Source organism: Callospermophilus lateralis, chromosome 4 (genome assembly GCF_048772815.1).
Source record: "Callospermophilus lateralis isolate mCalLat2 chromosome 4, mCalLat2.hap1, whole genome shotgun sequence".
Classification (NCBI taxonomy): Eukaryota; Metazoa; Chordata; class Mammalia; order Rodentia; family Sciuridae; genus Callospermophilus; species Callospermophilus lateralis.
In genome coordinates, this window is record NC_135308.1 from 67,069,583 (window position 1) to 67,082,546 (window position 12,964).

Genomic DNA, 12,964 nt, shown 5'->3' on the forward strand with positions numbered 1-12,964 from the left:
TTGTGTTTTTCAGGTTTTCCTCTTTAGTAATTTTGACTTGACTTTTTAGCTTTTGTCTTACTTCTTCCTCTGTGAGGGTCCTCCCCCACTCACCTGTTGCTCTAGAGTCACCTCCATGCCTACCCACACGTCCAGTGTCAGACCCCAGCAGACTCCCTGAGGTTGAAGCCATCAGACCCCCTACAGAACCCCCTCAAGGCCCGCTGTCGTCCTGAGTTACAGTTGTTACAATGAAATATTCAGCCTTTCTTCTGAGTGGAAACACTTTATGGTATTAGCTCCAAGCCTGGAAAAATGAATATAAAAACTACAGCAGCATGGGGATCACAAGGAGAAGTGAAATCACAAGGAGAAGCAGTCGAAGCCAGGGAGACTGGACTCTAGCGTGGAGTGTCCAGGGTGCCTGCCTCGGGCAGCTGCTCACCTGTGATTTCATCCCAGGGGGCAGCTGGGGAGGTGCAGGCTTCACAGATGGTGGCTGTTAGAAGCCCAGGCAGAGCCCCGGATGTTCAGGGGCCCTCCCTTGCCCTCACACCGCCCAAGCTGAGAGTGTTGGGTCTCTCCAGGGCACAGTGGGCTTGATTAAGGGTTCTCTCTGTCTGTCGCCCTCCCCTCGTGTGTTTCTCTGCTCCTCTCCGGGCCTGCCTGGTTCCCTTGAAGGGTTGCTCAGCTTGCTTCTTTCCTGGTGTCTTCCCTTCTTGGAAGGAAAAAAGGAAGGGATGATTTATATTTACAGATTTTAACCAGTGAAGTCACATGCCAGCCCCTGGGGTAGCTACTATCATCTCCATGTTACAGATGTGAAAACCAAGCCACGGTGTTTGATTAACCTGCCCCAGGTCTCGGGCTTGGTAAGTGGCCAGGCAGTGTCTCTCCAGGGACTGGGTTCTCCACCACCATGCTCTAGGCCTGGACTGGTACCAGCTGGAGGCCTGTTGGAGGCGACTGGGACTCACAGCACTGTACCCCAGGGGATGTCTCCATGAGGAGAAAGAGAGAAGCTACTGTTCACTTGGCATCTAATGTGGAAGTCACCGTCACATCCATGATCTCATCTCATCTTCATCAAGACCCTCTGACAAAGGTGTCACCCTCACCACCCTTTACCAATGAGGTCTTGGAGGATCAGAGAGCCTAAGGGCCAGAATTTCCCCACTAGGAAGGGTAGAAGGTGGACTCAAGGACTCGTTACCTCAGATTCAGTATTTTTCACATTTCCCATGCTCCCAATAAAGACACGCCTTTTGAGCTTGGTAGTCTCTCCCCCTGTTTGAAAATTCACACATTCACACATCATAAACACGTGTTTATCATTGCTAAGTGTGGGGTTGAGGTCATTTCTATGTAATATTCTAATGATGGTGAAATCAGATGCAGCCAAAGCCATTTGGACGTAGATTACCTCTTCCAGAGAATGGGACCTGGGAAGGGTCTCCTATACCCAATACTCTGCCATGCATATCCCATCTGGCATTCATGCCCAGTGCTTTTCTGGGAAAATCAGCTTCAAAACACTGTGACCTGCTCATCATTCCTCATCTTAACCTCAAGGTCTCTAAATGATGATACTTCAAATTCCCGTAGTTGGTATAGAAGACCTCAGTTCTGGCTGGTATTGGAGTCATGTTGGGTTCTTTTCAGAATGCTGACGCCCAGGTCCCAGGTGATCTCATCTCTGGGGATGGGGTTCCAACACTTTGTTTGAGGTTCTTGGGGAGGTAAATGCTGGTGGCCTCTGGCCAGCCTTTCAGAGTGAGGAGTCCTGGGTTTGTCTTCTGGTGGCGTGTGCCTTGGCTGCAAGGTGGTCCAGGGAGATGAGAGGAGAAAGTAATGATGTTGTTAATCAGACACTAATCTGTGCTAACGTATCGTCCCTCCCAGGTAGCAGAACATTCTAATTCAGTTAAAAAAAAAAAAAAAATCTCATCTCCTTGAAAAGGCCCTTGAGAAGTGAGTGATGTGAATGTCGAGAATTTCAGGGACCCGACTGGAGAGTTATTTTGGGCAGGAGACTTTTTATTGTGCCCTGATTCCCCTATAAGTGGCTACCTCTCCTGCCTGCAACAAAGGTTGCCATAGAATGTCAAGGGAGGTTTTCCAGGGGGTGTCGGGGGAGACCTTCCTCCCGTCATCACAGAGAAGGGCCAGCCATGTGCAGGCTGAGCTCGCTCCTGGGGCTTCAGTGGTGACCAAAACTAGATGTGGCTGTCTGCCCACACAAGGCTCACATATGGTGAGGAAAATGATATTGCTGAAGTAATTGTCTCCTCAGATATAGAATGAAGGCGCTCCTCCTTTCTGAGTCTGGGTCCCTGCTTTAACCCTCGGAGTGTGTAAACCTACTTGGCCGACTGAGACATAGAGCCCATCCTCAGTGCTGGTTTTGCATGGGTTAGATTTGGCCTTTGATTTTGGAGCCTCCATGAGGCCCCCAAAGTGCTCCACCTGCCCACCACATGATGCCTGCCATTCTTTTGCCTTTGTCTGGGGACATTTCTACATTTCAGATGGATACAAACACAAAAATCTGCAAATTCCACTACTCCAAGGAGAAGGACTTCCAGGATTGAATTGTATAATAAGATGTAAATGCTTAAAGTCATGGGAGCAGGTTTTGATAGATGGAGAGAGTCTGACAGAAGTAGGGACTGGAGAAGGACAAGGGAAGAGCCCATGCAAACAAATTCTGCCCACATCACGTTTCTGCTCAGATAGGCCAGAGCCGAGTGGAGGAGGTCAAGATTTGAGCAATGGGATTGAGAGAAGAGGAGGCAGGCAGGAAGAGAAGGGAAGACTCCTGGGTTATGGTCCAGGTTCACATCCTAAGGAGAGGACTGTCCCAGGAGGGGCTCAGGGGCCTTCCTCCAGCAAGTAAAATGAGCTTCAGAGATCACCCAGAAGCCTGACCTATGGAACTGACTTTTCCATGGAGGTAACTGACACCCCCGGAACAGATGGCTGGCTGAGCCGCCAGGGCAGGGCTGCTAGTCAGCTTTGGCCTCGGACTCTGCCCATGCTGACCCCAGAGGGAATGAGCTGGTCACTCTAGTTCTACCAACCACAGAGGGGACTCAGCACCTAACTGAAGGATTCTTCACGTCCTGGGGCCAAGAGCCCACTGTGGTCTGTTGCAAGCTCCAGAGCCCTGTGGAAACACCCACAAACACGCACAGGAAACTCTAGTGATTTTATACCATAGAACCGACGTTAGGTGAGGGTGAAGGGATAGAGGTGTTCATTTTACAGATTAGAAAACTGGGCCCAGAGGCCTCTCCACCCACTCCAGTGCCTTTTCTTTCTTTGTAGAGCATCCCACATCTACCATGAGTTACCTTCACATTCAACTAGACTCTCAAGGGCATGAGCAGGGGTCACACAGCCTAGAATTTTCCAAGGTAGTTCAGGTGCCTCATATTCTGCTTCCATAAATCCAGACTTGCCAGTCTATGTGTACTGGTTCAGGGGTCCAGAAAGGGGCATAAACCCACCCTGCAGACACACACTGAGTGCTCAATTAATAGTGGTTGCAATGTTGTTGAAGAGACTAGAATCTCAAGGGTAGATAAGCCAGTTCCTCTTGAGAGATCTTGACTCTGCAGTCCAACTTCAGCCACACTGGAGAGAAGACAGCCAATGCTGGGCTAACTGGGACTTCACAGAGGTGTCAGTTGTAGGTACCAGGGCCCAAAGCCTGCCCTGTGCAAGGGTCACTTCCACACTGTCCCTGTGTAGTCCACATGCTCCAATTTGGCCCACACTGAACTCATTCAGCCTTATTCTGCCCACTGCCAAGCTTTTCCCAATGGGGTCACTTTGGCCATGGCCCCATGCATTTCTGTACCAGGATAATACAGCTTGATATGGGAGCCAGTTCCAGCAAAACTCTGTGTGTGTGTGTGTGTGTGTGTGTGTGTGTGTGTGAGAGAGAGAGAGAGAGAGAGAGAGAGAGAGAGAATTTAATAGGGAGGGTGAATATGAGGGGATAAAGAGCTACAGAGCCTGAAAGGGACAGGGAGCCACTCCCACTAATTATCCCTCCCCCCTCTTTCCCCCACCACCTCTCTGCCCTCCACCTGGGAAGTTCCTTTCCTCTAAGCTGCCACTATTAATTTATGTGAGAGATTAGACCAGGGAGATGCCACCCGTCCCTCGTCCAGGCTGTAATGACTGAGACGGTGGGAGGGATGGTAGGGTTGACTGGGGCCATCTTCATTAGATGGAGCTGGTGTTGGGATAAAGGGGATGCTTCTCATCACTGTGCTGTGACCTCTGGTGACTTCTCTCATGCTGTGATTGGTTGTCTCAGTCATGGAACAGGTGTGTTGGCCAAGGTGGGAGGAGAGTGTCACCACTGAGACCCAAATTATCCACAACCCTTTGAGTGTATCCTCTGCATGAAGAAGAAAAGGGATTTTTCTCTTGTCTGCAGGAGTCTCTCTGAGTAGAGCTTCTGGAACATCTATATGCATTTTGAAACCTTGGAGTGTGGAGTAGGGGTGGGCAAGCAGAACCTGATAAACATGAAAGAGCTGCCTGGGGTACTGGGCAAAGCCAGGACTAAGGAGTATATCTGGGTTCTAGTCTTGACCCTAACCTACAGTGATTTCTTGGGCAAGTGACTTACCTTCTCTGAGATGTGGTTTCTGTATTTGGAGAAGATGTATCCATCCCTTACCTACAGCTGTTGTGCAGATTAAATGGCATTTTATATTTGAAGCTCTTTGCATGGTTCTGGAGCTGAGGATGTCCTGGTGGGTACACTAAAATTTTGGTCCCTGCCTCTCACCTAATTGCATGAAATGTACTCTTACGGAAGTCAGATCCTGTGGATCAAATAAAAAATGGCCACATAGTTAAGAAGACCATCTATTAGTGGTTAGCAGAGTGGAAGTCCACAGCAGCAATAGCAAGACAGTTCTACTTGCAATTAAACAAAATTCTCAAATGGTTTTTCTCATACTCCCACCCCAGAGGATTATAAAATTTAAAGCTAAGTGAAAAACATAAGAAACTTATATGGTATTTATAAAGCATGCTATAACTGTAATATTTTTGTTCTTAATTGGCTTCATAACCATTTTGGGGACAGTCTGCCCCCATTGACCCCCAAATTAGATAACTTTTTAAAACCTTATTTCATAAAAGAGAAAATGAAAGGGCAAAAAACAGAAGAGATATGATTAGTGTTAAAAAGCAAATTAGGGGGCTGGGGATGTGGCTCAAGTGGTAGCACGCTCGACTGGAATGCGTGCGGCCCGGGTTCGATCCTCAGCACCACATACACACAAAGATGTTGTGCCCGCCGATAACTAAAAAAAAAAAATAAATATTAAAAAAAAATTCTCTCTCTCTCTCTCTACCTCTCTCTCTCTTAAAAAAAAAAAAAAAGCAAATTAGTAGGGGGGCTGGGGTTGTGCTCAGTGGTAGAGTGCTTGCCTAGCATGTGTGAAGCACTGGGTTTGATCCTCAGCACTGCATAAAAAAACAACATAAATAAACAAAATAAAATAAAAGGTATTTTGTCCATTTACAACTAAAAAAGAAATTCTTAAAAAAATAAAGCAAATTAGTAGGACCAGAATATAACTCAGTGGTAGAGCACTTGCCTAGTACGCAAGAGGCCCTGAGTTTGATCCCCAGCAACACACACACACACACACACACACACACACACACACACACACCAAGTTAGAAACTGCTGGTTAGAACTTTTTGTACTTGAAGCTTCAGTTTGTTCATCAAATCTCTTTGTTACAAATCATTTTTGAGGAAAAAATGGGATTTATCATGGAAAATAGATTTGAGAAGGAAGAAGACAACATAGCCAGTCTAGAGGTGTCCAGCAATTGAGTTCCATCTTGCTACAAAATAGGCTTTCTGTCCCTGGAGCCTCATGACTTCCTTTCCTCCCTCCTAGCTGATCTTCAACATGATTGTAATTATCTACTCCTTTGTTACAACCAGGCTCAGACCTGGTGAACCTGGCAATGAATGAACTATCTTTCTCTGTTCCTCTGCTCAGGAAAATCCATCAATAATTAGACCTTGATTTTTAAATTTTGCCATCTAGAAACAAAAACTGTCTATAATCTTCCAAAACAGAAATCAAATGCAGCCCATTTAATTATCAACAAGTAAACAAAGTGATTCTTCCTCCGTAAGATGCCCGAACACATTCATAATTGGCTAATTAAACAACCATAGAAACAATTATTCAACATAAAGAGGAGGAAAGAGAAGAGGGAAGGAGAGAGCATTAGCAGACATACATCGCTGTTGGCTGGGAAGGTAATGAGCTGTTCCAGGCCAGTGAAATTCAGGGAAAGTAATGAAAGAATGGAAAATAACCCTGGGATGGTGGAGCCGCTTCTGCAGACAAGTCTATGAGCCGGAGTGTGCCTTCATGCTTTCCTACCAGGAGATTATCTTCTCTTTCCCATGGCTGCCTCCCACTATGCCTTACGAAGATAATCCCAACAAGCCTTCCTTCAAGTTAGTTTCGTAGCATTTCTGTCCCACAAAGACTTAGGGCACCTTGGGTACCTCCAGCGGCTCACCAAGTATCATTAGGCTAACCATAGTTTCCATTTCACCTGAGATAATCCCGGTTTGCACTTGTATTCCCATGTAATCATTAATAGTACTCTTTTTTCACTCTCAAAAGGACCCTTATTTGAATGATAAGTATACAGCAGTCCCTGTCTCATGGAGGAAGAGTAAAAAAGTGTCACTATAAGTCAGTGCTGATGGGATGATAGGTAGCTGCCTGGAATGATGTGTTGAGAAGGATTCTGGAGCCAGGTCGAGGCTCAGCAAGTAAAGCCATGGTGATAAGTTAGCAGCATCTGCCCTTGGGGTCAGTCAGGAGCAGGAGGCACACTGGTGTCATGAGATCAGGGCTGGAGGAAGGTTGGAGGATTTGGCTTTCAGACCCAACTCTGCTCCTATCTCCGATGTCACCTTGGGTGGATCATTTCCCCTATCTGACATTGGACCAAGTCACGTGTAAGGTCTCTTTCTATCCCATGATTCCAGTCTAATCTTGCATCCAATGGGAAATAAATGACATCTGAGCTCCCTGCCAACCCTAACATTATGTGATCCCATGATAATTTTATGTGAAGTTCCTCTTTGCCCCAAAGAGAAACTGTACTTTGGGACAGATGCCAACTGGCATTTCCATAGTGCCCTTTACATTTCACAGAACACTTTTATGTGTATAACCACAATCCCATGACTTAGGCTTTATTTTCATCATTTTCATTTTTTGGATGAAGAAATCAAACCTAAGAAATGTTGAGCCATGAGACTCTGGGCTCTGACTGCCTGAGTGCAGACCCTTGCCTTGGCACCTATGATCTATGTAGTTTGAGCAAGTTAACTACTTACTCTTCCAGTGCTTCACTGTCTACACCTGTAGGGTGGGGATAATATATTTACATCAATGCCATTGTGAGGATTAAGTGAAGTAATTCATGCAAGGTGCTTGGGTTACTAGCTGGAATATACAATGCCAGAATAAAGGGGCTGATAAAAGTGGTAGAGGTGGTGGTCATAATAGTATGGCAGTTCTTATACCCAACAGATAAAGGGACTAACCAGACTCTTCTCAGATGCTATGATCTCAGAATTCATTGCACCTTGTCTACCTTAGAATTTATACATATGAGCCAAAAATAGCAGGTTAATGAGAAAAAGAAAAACAACAGTGAAGGAGATAGTTATAGTTTGCAAGTTGAGAATCCCCCCGCCCCCAAAGTCCATGTTGGTCCCTAGGGTGGAGCTATCTGGAGGCTGTGGAACCTTTAAGAGGTGGGGCCTTGTGGAGATCTTTAAGTGTTCTGGAAGGGGACTGTGGGACCCTGGCTCCTTCCTCTTTTTTAAAATATTTTTATTTTATTTATTTATTTTTATGTGCTGCTAAGGATCAAACCCAGGGCCTCCCACATGCTAGGTGAGCGCTCTACTACTGAGCCACAATCCCAGCCCTCCTCTTCCTCTTTTGTTTCTGGTTAAAAGGTAAACAGTTTGCTCTGCCACACATTCTCCACCATTGCCATTCAGCATCCCCATCCTGTGAGGCCCAAAGCAACAAGTCTGTCTGGTTATGCACTGGAACCCTCAAGACTGTGAGCCAAAAGAAATCTTTTCTCTTTATAAGTTGATTATTTCCAGTGTTTTATTATAGTTTCAGAAACCTGACTATCACAAATACTGAGAATATTAACTAAGGAGCTCAGATGCTTCCCTCCTCTATTTCTGACCATGCCAGTGAAGTTAGTGGCAGGGTGAAGATGGCTATTTTGGTTATTGTTCTTGCATGCACACAGCCGTTGAGTGAGTAGGCCAAGCTCATGCTTGCACTCTATTCTTTCTCCCTTTCTCTCGGGTAATGCTGCTTCAGATGTCAGTGTTCCTCCAGTGACCCATCCTCATTATGTGGCTCCATCTGGGTCAGGAAATTTTCCCTCAATCCGCACATAGCAAGGTCTCATGTTCCATTAATGGCATCAGTAACCCAGGCTGATGCTCGTGGCTCTGAGTTCTTCCATTTTCATTGGAAGCAATTTACAAATTTTAAGCAATTTACAAGAAATATCTCAATTAGCTGGGCTCCTGTGTGACCCAATGAATGCCAAATGTGGACATCTGCACATCCCTCAGATATAAATGAGAAAATCTGACACAGCCAAAGAAGAAAACAGGAGAAACGGTGGGGAAAAGAAAAAAAAACAGGTTAAAAGGGGAGAGGAAAAAAGAAAGAAGAGAGGAGAAGGGATGAGGAAGGAGAAAGAAACCAAAGGGGTCTAGAAGTGCAGACATGAGGACAGAGCTATTTTCACCCAATATGAGATAGAATCACTTCTTTCTTGAAAATTTGGTGTTTCTGCTAAAAATATGTCACCTTAATGGTGTCTTGGGTACAGAAAGATCCAGAGCAGCATGATGCTTTGCAGAGAGGCCAGGCATGGAACTGCGCTCACATGTGGGTGGGGGTGCATTCTTTGCTGTGCTGAGAGTGGAGCCCAGAGCATTGACAGCACAAAAACTCATTTCTCCAAGAAGTACCAGGACTCCAGGGTCCCTCTGCCTGCCTTCCTCTTTTGGCTGCATTGTTGGGCTACAATTTCTATTTGGGCACTACTGTTCTGGGGGAAGAGGAAGAGAAAGTGAGGGAAACTTCCCCCCAAGAACATGACCTGGCAGAGGCAGTGAGCTGGAGGCTCAAGCTGATGGTGGGGAGGTCCTCACACTCACAGGGCCAGTCCCACCTCAGCCGTATTGTACAGTAGTGTCCCTCTAGAGGCTACCAGTAGCTACTGTGTTCTTTAAGGAGGAGTCAGGGACCTCTGACTCTTAACTCTGCCCCTAAGAAAGGAAGAGTCAGGGACTAGGGTCAGGGAAGGCAACACAGAGCCACCCTAGGGTGAAGCAGCCACTGGCTATTGACTTCCCCTGACAGAAACAGGACCAGATCCGTCACCAGGTGGAGTGGAAACCTCAGCACCAAAAGCAAGGAACTAGCTAAATTATAGTACACCTATCCATGCTACTCAAATGCTGTAAAGTTATTGAAAGTGATATTGTAGATAAAACTGAATAATGTATAAGATGTTGAAAAGCTATTGTTAAGCACGAAGACAGGAGACTGTAAAATAATATGAACAGTATGATCACAATTTTGGAAACACACAAACACCCCATACACACACATGCCACACAGGAAACATTAATCACACATACCAAAATGATACCAAGGCTAACCTCAAGGAAGGACAATGCTGTTTATCTTTATCTTTCCTTTCTCACTTTTCTTTCTTTCTTTTTCTCTCCCTTCCTCCCTCCCTCCCTCCCTCCCTCCCTCCCTCCCTCCTTCCCTCCTTCCCTCCCTTCCTTCCTTCCTTTTCTTCCTTCCTTTTCTTCCTTCCTTCTTATCTCAGAGTTCTCTTAAATTTCTAACATGAAATCTGTTATCTTTGCTATTAGAAAATGCCATGATCAAGACTGCAAGAGGGAAAAATGGGCTCAGCTGAAGGAATGAGTGGGGGTACAGGGTGCAGCTCAGGCAGGCAGGATCTAGAGGGAGAGAGACAAAACTCCAAAATGCTTGTCCTTGACTTATTACCAGCCATTTAAGAAAAGTGAACCAAAGGATGAAAAGGCAAAAGCAGGACCCCCTGGCCTTTACCTTTGCAGTTTGACCTTTAGCAGCCTGGGCACTCCTGCTTTAAATACCTTCACCTCTTTTCCAGCCTGGGCTTAAGGCTTTCCTCATTTGCAATGCTAAGCTTTTTATCACTTCCTCCTCAAAGCTTTGTAGTTCACTTGAAAGACCTCAGTGAAGACTGAAAGGCCCAGGAAGCCGGGATTATCCAATGCCAGTGTCTGGGACAAATGAAAGGTCATGGGAATGAGAAGGGAATATTTCCAGGGTGTTCAAGAAATCCCCAAGACTTGAGAAGTCAAGGAATCATTTGAAAATGTGGTCTTCCTTGCTATGGATTGGGGGGTGCCTCTCTGATGCTAGAGACCATTCACGTAGGGAGGACAGCAACCAATTTCTCTGTACACAAAGCCTCTGTGGTGGGACTGGGAAACAAGATGAACCCCGTGGAAAAGCCCAGGGAAATAGATTATCTCAGGTTGGAGTGGAAAGTGCATTGGTGAGAACTGACCAGAAGAGCTATTTTCAAATACTCAAAGGATTTCCAAGTCTCATCAATCAATGAGCAAAAAATATCCCTATCCTGTGCAAAATTCTGGGTTAAAAGCTGTGGAGTCTAAATATAAGACAAGGCTTCGCCCATGAAGGACTGACAGTTTGACTGAGAAGTCAAGATGTAATAGACCCACATAAAATTAACATTATCAGAAATAAATTACAGCAGTAAGCGAGAAATGTCACAAAGTCATTAGTATGTGATTAAGGGGCAAGGGAACAGCATAGACCAGGAGCACTGAGTCTTTAAGAATGGCTAAAGTCTAAGGATAGAAGAAGCAGATATTATAGGCCTGGGGGTAGGGGCAGGGAGAACTCTGGTAAATTCTTTAGTATAGGAAAATCTAACTTGTATTTGAAAGGCAGAGAAAGTCTATGCAGATTATGGCGGGAAAGGCAGGTTTCTGCAACATAGAAAGGTAACCTGATACACATACCTTGTTTAGCTCACATTTCTGTCCGTTGGTCATTGGGATTGGGCTTAGCTGGGTAGTTTTTCTGGACCTCAGAGGCCATGGCTGGTCCTAGCTGGGCCTCTCAAGTGTCTGAGGGTAGATTGCTATGGTCTGCTTGCTTGTGGCCATCATTCTCTAACAGGGTCCCTTGGGTTTGTTTGTGTGGTGGAAGAAAGATTCCCCATGTGGAAAGTCCAAGAGACCTGGACTTAGGTGTTGCACAAGGTCACTTCCACAGTCTTCTGTTGGCCAAAAAAGTGACAAAGTCAGCTGTAGTTCAAGAGGTGAGGACATAGACACTGATTCTTTTTTTTTTTTTGTATTGGTTGTTCAAAACATTACGAAGCTCATGACATATCATCTTTCATACATTTGACTCAAGTGGGTTATGAACTCCCATTTTTACCCCAAATACAAATTGCAGAATCACATCGGTTACACATTCACATTTTTACATAATGGCATATTAGTGACTGTTGTATTCTGCTCTTGATGAGCTGAAAAACACCATGGCCATCTTCTATAAATGGGTTGATTGGATTGTGTGTCAGACCAAAGCCACCTTAGTCAGAGGGAAACAGAAGTATGTAATGAGCCAGAGTGGGTCAGCCTGCTGGCGGTGCCAGTCTGCAGCAGGTGTATCAGTCTGCAGCATATGTGCAAATGATGGCCATGGGGTGGTACTGGAAGTCACCCCCTATTCTGTATTCTGGGATTGTTTCTTCTTCCTTTTATGCAATGAAAGAAATAATAAATGCCATTGTTATTTATGTCTACTTAGCAGAATAAAAAGTAGACAACCCTATGTCTGTCCCTAATGTTTCTTGTGCTGTTTAACTGATCCATGAAATCAAGAAAAGAGCCTGGGAATCATTGGCTTGTTAAAGTCAAGAATTTCCAGAAGGGAAGAGGGATGACTCACCACTGACCTGGACAATCCAGGAAGGCTTCTCAGTGGAGGAGTAATCCCAGCTGGGCTGAGAATGGCTAGCATTTTGCGGGGCATATTTTTATTTATTTGGGGGTGGGTACCAGGGATTGAACTCAGGGACACTCAACCACTGAGCCACATCCCTAGGCCATTTTTATATTTTATTTCGAGTCAGGGTCTCACTGAGTTGCTTAGCACCTCACTGGTGCTAAGGCTGGCTTTGAACTTGAAATCCTCCTGCCTCAGTCTCCTGAGCCACTGGGATTACAGGTGTGTACCACTGCACCTGACTACAAGGCATATTTTTAAAGTGTCCACTTTGGAATGTTCATGCTCTATTAGCAGCACCTTGTCAGATCAGGTACTTGGCCCTATCACTTCAGAGCATTTAAGTCGAGAAACACCTTCAAAGGAAAAATTATCTTGTATGATTTGCTTTTCAAATTAAAAATCTGTTTTAATTTTACTGGAATCTAATCTAATTCATAAAATTGACTTATGCATTGTTGGCCCAACATTGCCTACAATATAAAGCCCAAATTCCTTCCAGACATTGGAAGCCCTTCCAGATCAGACCCCCAGCCTCTGTACTCGCCCTTCCCTATGAACTCCCACTTTATCCAGGTCTAATATAATTGTGCTTGCATGAACCTGACCTCTTCTGACCTTGAGTTTCCCCTGCCCCTTCCCCAGTGTTCAGCTCCACGGCCCACTGCCTTCTCCAGGAAGCCTGTAGTGCCTGATTCAGCCAGCGGTGGCTTGGCTGACTGTGCCACTCACTTAGTGTCTAGTTCTATTTTTGAGGGGTAGTAATTTTACCCATTGAGACTGTCACTTCCTTGTCTTCCAAGTCTCTGT

General features: G+C 45.4%; 1 protein-coding gene across 5 annotated transcripts in view; it reads left to right on the forward strand.

The window, feature by feature from the left end:
• Cacna1c (calcium voltage-gated channel subunit alpha1 C) overlaps positions 1–12,964 on the forward strand; it is a 707,547-nt gene that overhangs the window by 436,509 nt on the left and 258,074 nt on the right. The window lies entirely within an intron of this gene.